At 40.1% G+C, this 17,312-nt stretch overlaps 1 long non-coding RNA gene across 5 annotated transcripts in view; it reads left to right on the top strand.

Annotated features, from left to right (window-relative positions):
- LOC138824737 (uncharacterized) overlaps positions 1–15,250 on the top strand; it is a 67,734-nt gene extending 52,484 nt beyond the window's left edge. For 3 of the 5 annotated variants that reach the window (XR_011371171.1, XR_011371168.1, XR_011371167.1), the window contains 3 exons: positions 9,179–9,290; positions 14,115–14,327; positions 14,471–15,250. This is a non-coding gene — a long non-coding RNA (uncharacterized lncRNA). The remainder of the gene's footprint in view (positions 1–9,178; positions 9,291–14,114; positions 14,328–14,470) is intronic. The other 2 variants (XR_011371170.1, XR_011371169.1) reach the window with 1 other exon arrangement.
- The last annotated feature ends 2,062 nt before the right edge of the window (positions 15,251–17,312 follow it).

Below are 17,312 nucleotides of genomic sequence, written 5' to 3'. Positions count from 1 at the left end.
TTGTCAAGACTTCTGTTTATGTGTCTATTGTTTGTCTAGCAAAGAGAATTAAAGTCCCTAAGCCTTATTGTTGAGTTGTCTTTGTCTCTCTTCATATCTATTAGTTGTGCTTTGTTTTGGAGTTCTATTAGATGCATGTGTTCATAATTCTTTTGTATTCCTGGAGGATTGACTATTTAATAGTTTTAAAATGCCTTTTTCTTGTCTCTTTTTTTCTTACAAAGTATTTTTCTGATATGAGCCAATAATATTCTGTCTGATATTATGGCCACTTCATGACTTTTGTTTTGGTCAGCCATTCCTTGATATAGCTTTGTCATCCTTTTACTTTCTATCTGTCAACTTTCAGTCTTGTCTTAAGTCTAACATGTGCCTTCTGGAGATAACATAAAGTTGGGTCATATTCAATGTTGATCCTTTCTCTGCCAGTTCAGAATAATTTTCATTTCACTTCCTGTATTTTTCTACTCCAGAGTTTCTACTTGTCTGTTCTTTCCGATTTCTTGTCTTTGTATTGGTATTCTTTGTTGTTAGGTATTTACATGCTTACTTTTACTTTATTTTGTTCTCTGGGTTTTATGATTAGCTGATTTAAAATTTCATCTAATAAAATTATGTGGAATTCCTCACCCAGAAACTGTTCCTGTTGACTGCATTTTCCCTTGGAATAGTCCACATTTTTTTCATTTATATGAAAAAGTCTCTCTCTCTCTCTTATATATATATATATATATATACATAATATGCCTTGTATGTTATGTCTCATATATAAATTATATGTGAGACATAACATGATTATAATATATGTGATATAATATATACATATAGAATAATCAACTAATGGTTGAATAGGGGATTTCCTTAAATACCAGAAACAAGTACGCCTTGGGGCACATTTTTAATGCCATGAGGCAGCACTAGCTTTTAAAGCCTCAAAGTCAGCTAAAGGTGAGAGAGTAGGCCCTTTGTTGTGCTTACTCTAGGTGTTTGCCCAGCCCAACATGTGCGAATGGACATCTACTCCTCAGCAATGTATTTTCCAAATCCTCTGGAATGGGTTTCATTGCTCCAGTTTTCCTTTTATGCTTTTTGGTTGGCCTTTTATTTGTCCCAGCTGATGTTCTCACATCACAATTGTGATGTTAAACAACTACCACAATTGTTTGCAATGAATTGGAACTCGAACTCCCCGGGGAAATACCCACTGGCACTGAGCATGTGCTGAGTGAAGCCAATTAAGTAGGAGTACCACCAGGTGTCCGTGGAGCCAGGAATGGTGCTTTTGGAGACCTCTTAACCCTTGCTGTCCCCTCCAGAGGCTACTTCTCTACTTGTGAGGTTATGGCAGAACTGGAGCAAAGGGGATAAGTTTAAGGCATATTAAATGCCATAAAGTTCCCTGTTCTCACTGAATGTGAGCCATATTTCTTACATAAATGAGCCTCGGAGTGTTGCAAGACTTGAGTTCATTTCCAGAATTAAGAGAGAGTTCATTTTGACAACTTTTTTTGCCAGCATTCTTATTGCTTGTGTGGGTAAATAGGTTTTCATCTGCTGGAAATCGTTCATGCAGGTTATCTTTAAAGGAAGAAATAAAGTAACCGCATTTGATTTTAGTATAGGTAGATGCCCCTATTTTAGTCCCAAGCCACTTGGCCCCATGCATGCTTTTACAAGAGCGTGTTTCATGAGGACCCAGCCCCTTTTCAGACAGAACAGAGCCACTTGTTAGATTCAGAAAGGGCTCAGCTGTGAGTAGAAAGCTTAGTGATTTCCAGTGATTTCACAGCCGGGAGAGTGGCCAGGGGTTTGTAATGCCAACCTGCCTGTCCCCGTGGGAAAATGTGTTTTCAGCAAATGTAGCTACAGCTAGCTAGGTTTTCAACAACCAGTATATTCAGTCATTGGCACACGATTAGTTTCTGTGCCTGTGTTTCTAATAAAACCATCAGGTATCTGGGAAAAGGGTCTGAATTAGAATTCTCAAGGACATTAGCATCTTCTGAAAAGAGGAAGAATATTTTTGCCCTCAGCTAAAGTATAAATACAGTGACTCTGAGGAGCTATTAATTTAAATTGTGCTGGAGACATTCCTTAAAAGAGAACATAAAGCAAAAAATGTGAATACTCAGAATCTTGTTTCTGGATCTACTTTACAGTTTATCTCACCATTAATAGTTGGGAGATATAGGTATTCTCTAAGATAAGGACATATTTTATGTATTCACAAACAACCCCAAGACTTTTAAAGGAAACTCAGCATGTTTTTTTCAAGTGAGGCAGCAAATAAATGACCAGAATGACTTTGAGAGGAGAGAGAGAATGAGCAATGAAGTGAAAGTGCTCACAGCACAAAAAGGAAAACAGCTAAACCTATCTGGATGTATGGCAAAGGCCTATGTAGCCAACAAAGCACTATACATCACTGTACACAGATCGCAGTCCATGTAGAATCTACTGATTGCAAAAATATGGAAATTGCTAAAATTGAAATCTGAATAATAGTTTCTAACTTGGAGAGTTTACATTTTCCTCTAATAGAAAACCACTGAAACAGAGTTTAGGCAATGCTTTATTTTTTAGTGGAAAAATAGCAAGGATGGAACAGGTTACCAAGGTGTTCGGAACCAAGATAAAGTGGGCTATGAAGAGGTGAAAGGGTACCATCAGAGGTATGTGGTGCCCAGAGCTTGAGGGGTCAGGTCGCTTGGACACCTGGCTATCCCTTTCTGATCTGATCCAGGATCCATTACACTGCTCTAATTATAGGACTTACTGTTGAAGGTTGAAGCAATACAGCTGTTGAGTTATTCAGAAGAAGAACATCCCACAAGTTCAATGCTATTTACTAAGCAGCATATTGTGTTTCTTCATGCCTTGAAGTTAAAACAAGACCACTGAGAAACAGTGGTCTTTTTTTAAGCCCAGATGGTTTTTCTCTCTCCTTCTGCCCACCATTCTTTTCACATTACAAAAAGCCTGTTCTCTTTCTACAGGCTTATTTTTCAAATATCCTTGGTATTTATTTTTTCATTATGTTCTTTCCATTTAGTTTCTACCCCTTTTTTCCTGTTTAATAATTGTGAATATATGAGATTTACTGACTTCTTTAAAAGCTATCATCTGATAGCTCTATAAGACAGCTGTATGGCCCTATGCCTTCTGTTTCGTTTTGATTATTCTTGGTTATCTATTTATTTACTGATTCCTGCTCAAGGGAGGTCATGTTCCCTTGTGTTTTGATATGTATGGTTGTGCATTTGTTTTAAATCAGTCTTGTAAATCCCCTTTTCCTGGGTAGGTGAAGTGCTCAGAAAGGAAGAATTCATATTCCCTTCTTGGGCAATGTAGGGAGTGTCACTGGGTCATACCAGTTTCTCTTAACCTTCTCAGTCTAGCAAGGGGAGTGAGAAATGAGAAAGGTTCTTATTGCATTCAAATAGTGTACAGTTTGACTCTAAATCACAAGTGGTACAAATTCATCACTTCAATTTATACCAAGAAATTTTAATTTAACCTGTTTCCCTCACCCAAACCCAAGACATCAACCTCCCTGTACTACTCATCATGATTATTTGTCCTTTATTGCGTGAATTTATTGTACCTTCTAAGCCACCACCTTCATGCGAGGTTTTGGCTCTCTCACCACAACTTCTCAAACTCTCAGGCTTGTTTTCTGTCCCTATGACCTTACAGCCATGCTGAGAAGTGTTATCAGTTCGAAAATTAACCAGAGCTGGCAGAGGCTCAGCTCACCTGTCTGGTGCTTTGATTTCTCTCAAATCTATTAACATTGTTTACTCTGTCACTTGAGGATTTGTCTTCCTTTCTTACTATTTTATTCATATACTAATAAAAGGTTTTATTCCGTTAAAGCTGTTCTACAAAATACTATATATCTATAGATGGTGGATCTTCAACAACAAATATGATTTTTTCACAATTCTGGAGGTTTGGGAAGCACAGGATAATCTACATCCTTTGAACAATATTAAAGGATATTGTACTCTCCTCTGTTATTTAAAATCTGGAAAAAATTATGTTGAGTGAAGTAAGAGAAACAAAGGACACATGTTTTCTCTCATACGCAGAATTTAAATCTAAAATATAAACATAGATGAAAATATATACAGAGCTATATGCACATATACACACAATCAAATAAATGAGTAAAGTATGATATAGACAGGAGAAGATTCCAATGATGTAACATCTTTGAACAATTAATGGACAGTTTTACAAATGAATACAAAGAAGGTGAAACATGCCTGAGAAAGAAGGTGAAACATGCCTGAGGGGGTAGGGCTTAGGCTGATGAATGGAGAGAGGAATGGTGGGCACTTACTCCATGTACACATGGGAAAGGAGAACTAGGAAACTTGACGGGGGGTGAGGGGGGAATAGATTGCAGGTCACAGAGAATGATACAAAGGGAGACACCGACCGGGACACATTATACTCATAGACTGACGTGTGAAGTTGAAACCCCTTTGTATTACTACTTCAAGATAATAAGAAAATGAATTTGTTATAAAGATAAGAATAGCACTCGTAATGAAAAATCCCAAAAGGAAATTAAGAGTTCCATTGTCAAAAAGAACAAAATACTTAGGAATACTTTTACCAAAAGAAAGACAGAACTTGCACACTGGAAACCACAAAACATTATTGACAAAAATTAGGATGGATTTAAAGACAGGGAAAGAAAATCCAGATTCATAGGGGAAACGTCTTAACTAAGAGGCTAATATTTCCCCCAAAGCAGTCTTAAGGTTTAATATAATGCCTTTCAAAATCCTTAGCTCTCATTTTTTGGACAGTTGACAGATTTCATCCTAATATTCATGTAGAAATGTAAAGACAGAACAAACAAAACAATTTTCTTTTTCTTTTTTATTGTGAAAATACTGTACAGAGGGGTTACAATTACATGGACAAGACAATGAGGACATTTCTTATCAAGCATTGTTGCTTCCTCTTTGTTTTCCCTTCCCATCCCTTCCCATTCTCCCCCCATATCCCCCCACCCGATCCCCCCCACCAAAGTTGTAAAATTCATTTTTCGACATAACGACTTGTACATCTCATAAACAAAACAATTTTCAAGTAGAAAAAAGATGGAGATTTTAAAGCTTATTATACAGCTACACTATGAAAACTGTGTCACAATCAGAATTTCCTACAGGGACCAGGTGCCAGTGGCTCATGCCTGTAATTTCAGCTATTCAGGAGGCCAAGATGTGAGGATAGTGGTTTGAAGGTAGCCCAAGCAGAGAAGTCCGAGAGAATTTTATCTCCAATTAACATCAAAAAGCTGAAAGTGGAGCTGTGGCTCAAGTGGTAGAGTGCTAGCCTTGAGCTGAGGGACAGTGCTCAGGCCCAGAGTTCAAGCCCTAGGAATGGACACACACACACACACACACACACACACACACACACACACACACACACACACACACACACACAGTAAGTATTGGTGACGATGTAAAGAAACTAGAAATTTCTGTTAGCATTGTAAAACAGTCCCACTAAGAGTTTGGCAGTTTATTGAAAAGTTGAATGGATGTTAGAGGTACTGGTCTGTGGGGAGCACTTTCCTAGCATTCAGAGAGTCCTGTGTTTGTGGTATAACCCCTGTTCTCACTGTATTTGATGTCAGTGCCCTGCATCTTGTATATATTACTTCTCTAATTTGGGGAAGGGAAGGGAAAAAAACAAAATGTTTAAATAGGGATATAGGTTGACCCACTGTAACCATGAGATGTACAAGACACTATGTTGAAAAACCAACTTTACATATTTTAAAAAACATATTTAAAAAAAAGAAAGTCCTGTGTTCAGTCCTCAGCACTGTAAAAAAAAAAAGTTAAACACAAGCTAAGTGTGCATCAACTGATGAGTGGGTAGAAAAAGGGTGACATGTGTCTGTGATAGAATATGCAGCCATAAAGAAGGATGAAATCCTGTCATTTGCAACAACGTGGATGGAGCTGGAGATCATTGTGTTAAGTGACATAAGCCAGACTCAGGAAGACAAGCATGACCTCACTCATACATGGGCTCTAAAAACAGGTTAATAACAAGTTAATATCATAGGAGTTGAAGGAAGAATAGTGACCACTAGCAGTTGGCAGAGGGTAATGGGGAGGGAGAGATGGAGGAAATTTGATTAACAACAGATAGTAAGTTATCGTTGTATGGGGAAAAGAAACTGTAGTGTTCTACTACATAGCAGGATGATGTTAGATGATCATAATGTATGCTAGGCACTATCTTTTAAAGGAAATCTCTTTCTTGAGTGATACTGTATTTGTATTTGATTGTGAGGAGGGTATACATTAAACTTTGCATTCTGATTTTGTTGTTGTTTTCAGTTTTTTTCCCTAGTTGTGACAGTCCTCATTGATAACCACTCAGTTTGCACACAAGTGGCTATACCACATTTTACCTAAAATGTCTTACTATGGTTATTTGATTTATTTATATATCTTTGTTTTTTCCAAAGTGTGGTGATGAGTGTCTTTGTGCATATAGTGTTTCTGGGTGCTTGGATTATTTGGATTATGTTTTAAGGTGTCAGGATGAATAGTGCCAGATTTCCTTCCAGAAGAGTTTCTCTGCTTTATCTTTTGGGGTGAAACACATTCCATTAAATATTGACTTGCTGAGCAAGTCTCCATTACCACTAACATTATTCCCAGCTTTTCTACATGCCCTATAAGTACAAATTCCTTCTAGAAATTGGCCATGTGCCTCTGAGAAGTGAGAGCAAGCATGAAATTGGTGGTGATCAGGTGAATTGCATGATTGATCGCCCAAGCTTCACTTTCCTTAATCATATGCTCTTTAGAAGAATCACACCACAGAGGAGCCCACCAGAGCTGAGTAAGAGAGTTACATGGTACCAGGATCCAGGAAAAGATGGACAGTCCAGGCTGCCATTTCCATAAAGAGCTAAACAGCTTTCCCTTCTGAGGAATTGCTGAGGAGACCGAGTGTTGGGTGCCTATAGACTTTGAAAATCACCTTTGGCAAATACTCTCTACTCCTAGCCAAGAGTTTTTGTTTTTTGTTTGTTTGTTTTGTTTTGATTTTACAAGATTATAAAGGAGAGTTTTATTGTAGATCTAAAATGTTCTGACTGACCCTACTTTTCATATGGCATCCCACAGGCTTTTCTGAGGCTAAGAAAAAACTATTTTCAGCTGGGAAGGTGGCTTAGTGGTAGTGTGCTTGCCTAGCCTGCATGAAGCCCAGGGTTCAAGTATTCAGTACCACATAAACAGAGAAACCTGGAAGTGACACTGTGGCTCAGGTGGTACAGTGCTAGCCTTCAGTAAAAGAAGTTCAGGAACAGTGCCCAGGCCCTGAGGTTAAGCCCCAGGATTGGCAAAGAAAGAAAGAAAGAAAGAAAAGGCTATATGTTCTTAGTTATTTCAATGAGGGACCAAGTCTAAAACCCAATTCTAGGTGGTCTACCAAAAACAAATGGCAGTGTCAAGTTGAACAACTGGCATCTTTTGGAACATGAGCTCTCCAGGAGAGAAGCTTAAGGAAATCAGCAACTGGCAGAGCCTTCTAATTTCTGACAGGTGTATTAATCACAGTGTTTCATTTCCACACACCCACGCCCCACTTCACTCTACCATGCATAATGCATAATGGGTGTGTGAGTGCTTAGCTCACACTGGCGGGTCCCCAGGGACGATTCCATTAGAGTCTTGATTGACAGATTTCTAAAGTAGTTATATTCTCATATATCTTTCAGACTTCTTCCAGAGGATTCTGTATTTTTTTTTCATTTCTAGCATAAACGTGAAGATATTTGCCCCTGTCACTTCCTTACAGTGTGAGAGGCTGTGAGCTTCCTCTTTCTTACTAACAGAACTTTTGGTTCCTAAAATTTATTTACTAATCATCTTTGAATAGAAGGTAGCTAGTTTCATTCTCTCTCTTTTCAGAAGCTACCTTTCAGTGCCATGAAACTTAATTCATATGAGATTCCTTTCTAGCAATCCCATCCTATGGCTTCTTTCCTGGCTTTCACTCATGCCAAACTTTCTTTAGAGCCACCTGCAAATAGAATAGATAGGTAAAATGATAGATCATAGTATGACTACTATCCTCCGTGATGCTTCAAGTTTTCATTTAGCATATTCAATAACTTCTGTGTTCCTTGAGTCACTGGCCAACAAATAAAGCTTGTATTCCTTCTAGCATGCCAATTACTGGAGTATGGGTCAGAAAAGCAAAATTGTAACAACTACAAGTGCTCTGAAGGAGAGGTCCCTGGTTTGAAAGGACATCCTGGTCAAGGGAGGATTTCTCAGGCTAATAGGAGCTGCTGGTGTGGGTGGGCCTGGAAAAGAAGAATGATCCAAGTGGAAGGAACAGACAGCATCTGAGAAGATAGGAGCCAGGTAGCGTCTGAGACTTTCAACAAAGCCAGTGTGGCTGAACTCCATGGAGCAGGACACAAGTGTGGCAGGAGGTAGTTTAGTGGAGAAGGCAGTAGCCACATTGTGTTTGTCTTCATTCTAGGAGCAGTTACATTAATTTCAGTGATTTCCATCGTACAGCTGCAAATGTTGCTCTTGCATGACCATTAGATCAGTTTCTAAACTATTGATTTGTAATATCCTACAGCAAGACTGGATTTTAAAAACTCAAGCTAAAAGAGTTCTAGGTAAAATATATACTGTTTACATGTAATTTCTTTCCCTTTTTTTCCCTTCAGTACTATAGTGTGAACCCAGGCCCTTGTACTTACTAGGCAGCTATTCTTGAACCATGCTCCGATCCCTTTTTGCCTTCTCAAATAGAGTTGCACAGCCTGGACTGTCATGGCCTAGACCACAGTTCTCTTATTTACACTTCCTGCATAGTAGCCTAGGTGACATTTATATGCCACCATGCCTACCTCTTCTACTGGGTAAGATGAAGGTTTTGAAAACTTTTTTTTCCTCCAATCTGGGCTTGCCTTGAACCACAATCCTCCTGATCTTCACCTCCCAAGTAGCTAGTATTACAGACTTGAGCCACCATGCCCAGTTTGCATTTGAATTTTCTTGCACTGATGTTGCAAATACAACTTTAAAAGTACCCTAAAACATTTGGGGTTCTCTACCTGTTCCACCTAATCTTGTATCCTATTGGTTTCTTCTTGGTATTTTTGCAGAATAGGAAGCCAGAGTGAATCTGCAGCTTCTACGGGAAAAAGTCATTATCAAGATCGTGCTGTGGGATTTACCCACAAATTTGATACAAAACAAAAAGAGAAGAAAGTGGAGGTAGAAACATTTTCAAATTGAAATCACTTTCCTTCTGTAAATCCTTACTGCTTTCTCAACTGACTTCTGTATTCTAAGTGACTCCTCCTCTTCACATTCCTGCGTGTTGTAGCTGGGTCGGGTGTTGACTGATGTAATCAGAGTAGACAGTACACCCGTCTGTTTCAAAGATGTCTCTCGCCTTCGGAATGTGAGAATGTGAACCATCAAACAGCACTGCAATGGATCCCTCGCTCCTGTGTTGGGGATAATTGTTTCCCCAGAGTAATGGGAGGCTTTGTAATAACATGGCTAAAACCTGTGAATCTAGTTAAGCCCATTTCAGTTCTGCAAATGTATGTGAAATGGTTTCTCTGTGCAAGACATTGTCCTGTGTAAGCTGAGAGATACACAGATGAATTACTGTAACTCCAGCCCTTCTGAGGAACTCAGAATTCCATGCACAAAAATAGCTCTAATTCAGAGCAGATGTGGTATGTGCTGTGGAAATTAGACACATGAAGGACTTTGGGAATGGATGTGAAAGAAGTCTGGTCATAGGTAAGGTTAACAGTTGGTAACTTAGCATCTACCCATTTATGTTTGTCTACATTTCCTGATTACATTTGTCGAGTACCAAGTTCTGTGCTTGATATTCAAGAAGATCAGACACGTTTCTTGCCTGTAAGGAGTTCGCAGCCTAGTTTCAGGACGACATGAAAAGATGGGTCTGATCAAAGGTGGCAATTATGTTCTCAGAGGGGTCTGTATTATGCTAAGGAAGCACAAGAGAAAGCTGGAGTGGAGGGTTGCAGGTCATCTCCCAGTGGAGTTGGTAGAAGCTCAAGGGCATGTGTCAGAGGAGGAGTGTGTGGAGAGGACAGTATGGTGGAGAGGATGTGTGTGAAGGAGGATGCCGAGGACAGCGGAGTAGAGTAGGCAATGTCAGATGAACCAAAGCTTGGCCACATTTGGGAACGAGCAGATTCTCTGATTCCAGCAGTATACCGTGTGTAAAGAAGATGCTAACTGATCTTCTTGGAGGAAGATTTTTATGCTGCCTTCTGGAGTGTGAACGTTAACTGTGAGTCATAGCAAGTGTTGGGCAGGCAGTGACACAATCTAATCCACATGGTAGAAGGTGCAGGGGAACTAATCTGAGACAGAAAGTGACAACACAGGGAAGGGGTGGGGGGGCAGAGCTTGGTGGCAATATCTGTATCTCAACCCACCTGTTCGTCTATGCCATGCAGGCATAAGAAGATGCAGTGCTTTCATGTTCAGCTTTTTCTAAATTGGCTGCCATAATATACACAAATAAAATTCAGCCCATGTTAGTTAGATGCCCCTCACCCCCCCCAAGATTTAGCCAGAATCTGTGTTCATATTCTAAGTGCATCAGAAACAGATGGAGCGAGTCATGAACACAGGTCATGTTTTCAGTTCCTGTATACAGACTGAGATTAGGTGGCCATCTCATGGGTATAGAGCAATGATTAAATGAGCTGATGCCTGCAGAGCACTTGATACTGTGCTGGCACCGAGGTGTGCATACAGTAGGACGCAGAGGATGGCTAAATATCTAGTCCTAGCTCTCAGACACTAAGCCCATCCACAGGGGTAGTTCTGAAGTCATGAAAGGAATAGAGATTCTTAGGACTCCTTAGTTTCAGAGTCCTTTTAAAGAAAGCAACATATAAGCAAATGACTAGAGGAATCAGGCAGGTGCAAATGGGGGCTCTGAGGAAGATGTTGAAGGCTACAGAAAAGGATTATTCACCTCTGACTAGAGGAGATGAGAAGAGAGGGTATTTGGGAAGGGCATTCCCAAAGGTGGGAGCCTTTTTACTGGGTGCTCTTGGAAGCAGCAACCTCAGAATCGGCAGAATCTCTAGGTCCATTACCAGATGCACAGAATCTGCATTTTAGCGAAGTCCCTAGTGGCTTGTGAGCAAAGAAATGAAAATGGAAATCCCTGTAATAAGGACAGAAAGTATGTTTATTTGCTGAATCTAGAGGCTTGAACTTGGGGCTTGGGCACTGTCCCTAAACTTTTTTTTTTTGCACAAGGCTAACACTCTACCAGTTGAACCCCAATTCCATTTCTAGCTTTTTGGTAAATTGGAATTAAGTCTTCTGGACTTTCCTATCCACTCTAGTCAAACTGTGATCCCTCAGAACTCAGCCTTCTGAATAGTTAGAATTACAGACATGAGTCATTAGTGGCCATCTTAGGTGATTTATTTTTCAAAATCAAAATGTAGCAGATAAGAAATATGTATTTTTCACTCCCATAATTATATTATGAAGCCAGCTGACACTTTTAAGATACCAATGCGTCTAAATAACCAACAAACCAAAGAAGAAATTAGAAAATAATGCTAGACAAGTGAGCATGAAATGGAACAGGCCAAGGTGATAAAATACAGCCAAAGTAGTTCTTAGAGGATCAATTAGAGCTATAAATGCCTAGAACAAGAGAGAAGAAAAGGTAGGTGTGGTGTTGCATGCCTGCCATACCAGGGCTTGGGAGGCTAAGTCAGAGGTTTATGAGTCTGAGGACTACATAGATACTAAGATCCAAAACTGGGAGGTGGGGGTGGGGTGGAGGGGAGGAAAGCGGGGGAGGGGGGAGGCTGTCTTGCAAGTGCCAAGCCCTGAGTTCAAACTCCAGTACCCCAAAAACAAAAAAGAGGAGCTCGAGCAGAATGGAAAAAGTTGATTCCTTGAAAAAGCTAAGCAACATGAACAGACTTTAGCTACATTGACCAGAATAAAAAAAAAAAAAAAGAGAGACTCAGATTTCTAAAATTAGGAATATAGTAAGCACTGAATTTAAAAATACTGAATAAATGAATGTAAAATAAATTGAAGTGTCATGATAACTATTAGAATTGATTAACCTTATACTATTAGAATTTGAATGTGCCTTTATGCTAACAGATGAGTATGCAAATGTTTGAAAAGAATGAAAGACAAAGCTTGAGAAAAATGTTAGAGATCTGGGCTGCAGATCTCTATATATGGGTCAGTATACTTACTGTTGTCAAAGATGGTACTCACAAATTGAGCCTCCAGCAAAATGAAGTCCCTTTTCAAAAACTAAGCTGATTTGTGTTCTTTTCTCTAGAAATTGACAAACTTGGTCTACAGCTCTGTAACTGAAAGGACCCTTATATTCAGATTCAACTTTCTTATATAAAAGTGCTAATAGTTTTTAGCTGCATGTGACTCTTTAAATGACATGGAATTGAAGTCCAGTCCTGCCATATTTCTAACGTCTGATGGCCACATATGGCTGTGGCTAACATGTCACACATTGCATTAAAACCATTTCCTCACAGAGAGTCTTCTTAGTACCATGTAGAACACATGATGAACCTTTCTCTAGAGCCATGTACACTCCAAAGTATATACAAACCAGATGCTAATGGCTCATGTCTGTAACCTTATTGAGGATCAAAGTTCAAAGCCAACCCGGGTAGAAAAGTCCATGAACTATCACCAGTTCATCAGTAGAAAGCTGGAAACAGAGCTGTGGCTCAAGTGGTAGAGAACCAGCCTTGAATGATAAAGCCAATAAGAATATGAGGCCCTGAGTCCAAGCCCCAGTACATCACCACAAATACACACAAGGAAAGTGTGTATAATACTTACAGCATATTTGTATTTTCCTCCATGGGAAGAGGTGTCTAGCTTTTACAAGATTCTTACACAGCATTTTTCTAAAACCATTCAACTATTAAAATATCAAAGTAAGCTGGGCAACAGTGGCTCACGCCTGTAATCCTAGCTACTCAGGAGGCTGAGATCTGAGGATCGAGGCTCAAAGACAGCCCAGACAGGAAAGTCGGTGAGACTCTTATCTCCAATAACCACTAGAAAAGCTGTAGCTCAAGCAGTAGAGTGCTCATCTTGAGCTGAAGAGCACAGGGAAAGCACTCAAGCCCAGAGTTCAAGCCCCGCGACCGACCAAAAAAATAAAATATAATATAATAAAAAATCAAAGTAATATCAATAACCCCGTAGTGAACTGCAAATTTTACTTTATTTAAGAGCCTGAATTTCCTGCCTATCAAAGAATGCGAAGGGCTAGGTTTTGTCAGCCCTGCAGGGCTTTTACCTGAGAAACAAAACAATCCATAGAACTCTCATGAAATTTCATGAAACTCCCTTAATTAAATCAGAACGTACAAAAGCTTATTACCCAAAGCAGTAATAATTATGCCATAACCAGCACTTCTGAGGCTCCGAAGGAAGTTGACCCACAAAGAGAAGGGATAGTAAATGTCACATTGAATTTGAATTGACATGAAAATGGGCCAGTTGATGAATGCTAATGAATAGAAGCCCAACTGGTGCAGCACTGGAACCCTGTGGAAGGTTCCGGAAAATCCCAAGATCTCTGACAGCCAGCATTCTGGGATGTAAGTGCCTCAGCAGTCAATCTTTGAAGCTCTCAGCCTCAGGATGAAGGCAAATTCCAGAGGGAGTCCCCAGAGAAAGGTCATCACAAATCACACATGATTGTGGAGATGCGAAGACTTATTATCTGAAGCTCTTTAATTTCATCTGGCATGGTATGTTATCACCAGCTTGGCTCAAAAATAAATAAATAAAATAGAAAATCTGCCACCCCAGCTGTCCCTACTGCTGCTTATTTCTAAAATATCCACACCTGGCACCCCACAGTTGCGCTCTCGAAATGAGGACTTACTGCTTTGATGAAAAGGCTAAAGTAGCGTGGTAACAGTCAGCACGTGTAATAGTGGCTGACAAATGGCTTGGGTCATATTCCCTGGAGATTAATGTATGATACCCACCCACCCCCATCTCCCCCCGCAGGAACCTGCACAGGTGCATCCTCTCTCAATGCAGTCTCTGATCAAACCAAGGACAGTTGACATCTATGGAGGGCTTTGCTTCGGTTTCAACACTGTTTGCTTTCGCCTCTGGCACAAGAAACCAACATTAGTAGTGACACAAGGGCATTCTGCCAGGAAGGCCCCAGACCACGGGGTCAAAGGCACAAGTATGGGATGTGGCTAACGGCTCATGGTAAGACAACAGGTGTTTTCTATGTACACAATAGCCAAAGTCACGCCACTTATGGGAGGAAAGGCCTTTCCTTTAGCCATCATATTCAGTTCATATTTCAATATCTCCAGTGAACCACAATCTGTCTTCTTTCTTTCCTTCAGATTCACCTTGTACCTGTAAATACAGCATAGGTATGTGAAGTGAAGTTACTACAGCATCTGAAGGATGTGACTACCTACCTAGGAGGTGACTACCTAGCTCTGGTACCAGAAAGCTGTATGACCTTAGGCACAGCCCTCCACCTCTCAGAACTGCTGTTTGTTTATCAGGATGGAAGAAATCATACTGGCACCTTTTATAAAGAGCGGGGAATAGGAAATAGTGAGGGTCAAGTACAATGCCTCACAGTGATTGAACGTTCAGTGTCACGTGCCTGAACTGGCAGCCACTGTGACACCTCCAAGTTGTGCTAATGGCTTTCCATCTGTGATGTCATTTGATCTTAATGTCAGCTGATGAAATCAGAAGAATCATTGGGGAAAAAAATGTGTTCTACAATTGCTTTGGGGGGGGAACACAAAATTATCAATGGCTTAGTATTTCTGGGGAGTTATAAGTTTGTATACCTAAAGTTTTGGAGATAGTTGGAAGCAAATTTTCCCCATCAATTATTCTTCATCCTGTCTGGTAGATCTAGCTTAGGGGGTGAACTTGAGAGCATGCGGGAGGAGGTCAGGAGTCACTGTAGGAAACTTGTGGTTTAGGTGGTTTGGGGAGATGAGAGAAGTGTAAGACGAGGAAAGAAGATGAGAAGATAAGTACTACAACTACTTTAAGTCAGTGTTTTCTTTGTTTCTTTTTTTAAATGCAGTATTAGATCCTCGAAACTATACATTTGAATATTTGTGGCCCCCCCAAAATCCAATAAACTTTAAGATGAATTTTGCTTCAAGACAAATTTCTTTTGATGACTCAGATTAATCTAAAAATCCATTTCTTAATAGAAAAGAATTAGACTACCTTCACTGCTGACTTCCTGGGGGTTACACTTAAGTGGCAGAATTGCTGTTTGAAAATCCTACCCTTTACCGATCTTGTAAATGGTAAGATCATTAGCAGCCCCGGAAGGATGCTGGTTATCTTATCACACTCTCCATAAGATTGCTACTTCAATGAGTTAAGTTGAAACTTAACTCTATTTAGTAGTCTATATGAAAAAGAAGTCTTTGTTTGCAAGTAGGGGGGAGTCTTCCAATTCCTCAGTAATTTCTAAAGTAGAAGCTTTCCATTTAGAATATTGGAAATGGATTTATAACTGGCCACTGGTAATTCATGCCTACAATCCTAGCTACTCAGGACATGGAGATCTGAGAATCTCAGTTGGTAGCCAGCCTAGGCAGTTGATTCCTTTACATTCTTATGTCTAATGAATACATAGAGGGCCAGAAGTAGAGGTGTGGCTTGACTGGTAGAATACAAGCTGGAAAGGTGGCTCAGTGGTAGAGCGCAGGCAAGCGCTCGCATGCCTGAGGCCCTGGGTTCGATTCCTCAGCACCACATAAGCAAAAAGAAAAAAGCCAGAAGTGGCGCTGTGGTTCAAGTGGTAGAGTGCTAGCCTTGAGCTGAAGAGCTGAGGGACAGCTCCCAGGCCCAGAGTTCAGGCCCCACGACTGGACCAAAAAAAAAAAAAAATAGAATGCAAGCTGTGAGCCAAAAAAGCCCAACCATCAGGCAGGGCCCTGAGTTCAAGTTCCAGTACCCACACTGACTTATGAATAGTAAAAGAGCTTCAATGAGGATGGGTTACAATTATTTACTGACTGTTGTACCCTTTGGGGGATGGTGGCATAATATGCTTTTATGGTATTATAACATGACATTGTATTTAATAAATTAACTGCATTTGGAACTCGTCTGAAAGGTTTGTTTTGCCCTATGTGATTCTAGTAAGTTCCTCTTCCAAAACTGCTTACTTTAATTGTGAATTTGAAGTTATATGCAGCCACAGGCAAACTCCAAAGGGTCTGCATTTCTTTCTTTCTGAGGGTTTGAATCTGCATTTACAATGCTACCCATTTGATCAGTGAATTGTGTTGTGATAATTCACTGCCTATTATTCAGATTGCCCCCTCCCCTTAAAAAGTGACACATGGTGTGGTTCCTTTCAAGTTTCAAAGAGGCCAGTTTAATCTGGGCCTTCTGTTGCTTTGTTAGAGAAACTGAATGCCCAGAATTGTTCTTGGGCTTTCCCTGGTTGCTCAGAGGTCGTGGGAAAGTAGATGGGAGAGTCACAGTGTGATTCATCATTGCCTGTCGAAGGAGGATGACACCTAGACATAGTGTATGACGGAGAGCCCTCACATCTTGTGTGTGTGTGAAATGACCCACTCCAAGCGGTGCTGAGGTCACAGAGGAGGTAATCGTGGATGGGATTGCAGCTGTGTTTACCTGGCATAGTAGAGGGGAAAGTGATGGAGATTTTTTTTCACCTTGTTTCTGGTCTGCCTCTGAAAAACACAGTGCCCAGGCCATCTTCCTAATCTTGAGCCCTTGTACAAGCGTGACCAATTCTGCAGGCAACTTGTAAAAGTGGAAGAGGGGTTGATGGTTAGGTGTTCATCACCCTTGCCTTTGGAGATATCTGGTAACCTTTCCCGATACCTAAACCAAACACACCAAGAGAAGATATCCCATCTATTATAATTCTGGACTGTCATTTGGTACTCACATTTAGTTTGAGCATATGTAATTATTTTTTATCTATAAGTAGATGTTGGTTAAGTACAGTCTCAAGATAAAGGGTTCTGAAGATCTACTGTTTGCCATCATGACTTTTGTCAATAATATAGTGTATGCTGAAAATTACTGACGGATTTTATATGTTCTCACGATGAAAAAATGATTAGTGTGTATGACAATGGGTGTGTTAACTAGTGTGGTGTAATAATGACAGTGTACACACATTAAACATCATTCTGTATACTGTAATATGCACAACTTGGT

The sequence above is a fragment of the Dipodomys merriami genome, unplaced genomic scaffold (assembly GCF_024711535.1).
Source record: "Dipodomys merriami isolate MVZ:Mamm:240054 unplaced genomic scaffold, mDipMer1.0.p SCAF_13, whole genome shotgun sequence".
In the NCBI taxonomy this organism is placed as follows: Eukaryota; Metazoa; Chordata; class Mammalia; order Rodentia; family Heteromyidae; genus Dipodomys; species Dipodomys merriami.
The sequence above is the reverse complement of the archived record's forward strand: the minus strand, read 5'-3'. Positions and strand labels throughout refer to the sequence as shown.